This window comes from Vicia villosa, unplaced genomic scaffold, assembly GCF_029867415.1.
Source record: "Vicia villosa cultivar HV-30 ecotype Madison, WI unplaced genomic scaffold, Vvil1.0 ctg.001856F_1_1, whole genome shotgun sequence".
NCBI lineage: Eukaryota > Viridiplantae > Streptophyta > Magnoliopsida > Fabales > Fabaceae > Vicia > Vicia villosa.
The window spans coordinates 350852-352941 of NW_026705752.1; the positions used below are offsets into that span (position 1 = coordinate 350852).

The window sequence follows — 2090 nt, forward strand, 5'->3', positions numbered from 1 at the left end:
TATCCTTCCCTTAGACTACCTGCCCTCTTTATGGCATGGGACAGTCTTATGGCGAACGATTTCTCGATGACCCTTCAAACATCCAATTGAAAGGCTTCCTGCCCTCTTATGGCGTGGATAGATCCTTTCGCCCGAAAAGCTAAAAGAACAATTTTTCAAACTTAGGGTAGTTGCTATTAATTGCTTGCTCTATTTCAAATTCAAAATCAAATTCAAACTCTTTTTCCACTAATTTTCAAATACTTTTCAAAAGACTACGCTTATTTACAAGCTAAAGTTCTTCTTCAAAGTTTTTACTTTTCACACCTCATTTTCAAACATTTCAAACAATACAAAAGCGAGCTAAGCAATTAAGAGCCCATGGATAACCATGGATGCAAAGGGTGCCTTACACCTTCCCTTTGTATAACTTACCCCCCGAACTCAAAATCTTTTAAAAGGTCTTTTCCTATTCTTTTAGCCTTTCCACTTGGATAAAATAAAAGTCGGTGGCGACTCTTGCTTACCGCACATTTCAAATAAAGTCAGTTCCCCGTATTACACAGACAACTAATACTAAAATAATTAATTCATGTTTCTATTAGCAAGCCATTCATTCCATGTTTCAGTTGTTATATTTTCCCTCCAAGTAGACCACGCATCACTTCCTTCAATGGTACTAATAGGAGTAGCATTTGTGATATCTTCATTATGTATTTGTGCTTCCATATATATGCCTAATTGTTCTTCCATTGGGTCAGTAGGCATTTCTCTTCGAATAAAGTTGTGTAACAAAAAACAAGCATTTATCATGCGATTTTGAATTTTTATTGGGTAGAAAGAGCGACTCCTAAGTATTTCCCAACGCATTTTTAGCAATCCAAAAGTCCGTTCTATCACATTTATTTCCATAGAGTATCTCATGTCAAAGAGTTCTTCTTTAATCGAAGGTGTCTATCCACGCCTCCATTCACTCTGATGATAACGACACCCTCTATATGGAGCGAGAAATCCTTCACAATTTGTATATCCAGCATCCATAAGATAATAATAACCTATAATAATCAAATATATTTGTCAAATAAAAATATTTTACATGTTTTACTGTAAGAAAATTTACTCCGCATGATTACTCTAACCTGTTGGAACAATTAAACCATTCCTCCAAGAAACGGCATCCCGCAATACCCTAAAATCTGATGCTGATCCTTCCCATCCAGGAAACACATAAATAAATTTCATATCCCTAGAACATGCACCCAAAACATTGTTAGATATATCCCCTTTTCTATTATGATATCGAGGCTTGTCAAGCGCCGGTACATTGACTTAGATATGTGTTCCATCCAGTGCCCCAAGACACTTCTGTAATTACAAATTGAATGTTTAATCGAAAAAGAACATAACACAAATAAAAATTTCATATGAAATTAAGACAAAAAGTACCTTAAAAAATTTCCATCTTTCATCCACACAATCTTCAAGGACAGGTTCTGAAGCTTTAAGAAGTATCTCATGCAATCTTAAAACCCCATTCAAGACTAAATTAAAATACCTACTAACAGTTTCCCCGGATTGTTTAAATAGGAATTTAATTACACGATTTTTTGAATGATGTGCCAATATGTGTAAGAACATAGCCACTTATTCTTCATAACATACTAGTCCATCTTCTTTCAATTGACCTTCATTACAGAGGAGACAACATAATAATCGAAATGATCTAATGTCCATATGAAGTTGATTAACACATAACACATCATCTCTCTTGATCAAAGATTCTAAAAATTCCCCCCTTAATCCTTCTCTATACATCATTTGTTGTCTAATGAAATTATTTTCATAAAACCATAGTGAAGAATGACTAACTATCATTAAAATTGTAAAACAAAGTTCAACTATCTCTAAAAAAGATTGTTCTAAAATTAAATATAACATCATATCTTGATCCTCTGAATCCATATTAACCTATAACATGAACAAGTATTATGATGGCACTAATATAACCATATAATAACATATAATAGAGTTAAAATAGAGGAAACACATTAAAAAAACAATGAAAATCAGAAGAAACAATGAATAGTAGAAAAATAAAATAATGGGTATTA

General features: G+C 33.1%; 1 pseudogene; it reads right to left on the reverse strand.

Moving 5' to 3' along the window:
- Positions 1-933: 933 nt before the first annotated feature.
- Positions 934-1617, reverse strand: LOC131636911 (uncharacterized; annotated as a pseudogene).
- Positions 1618-2090: the final 473 nt, after the last annotated feature.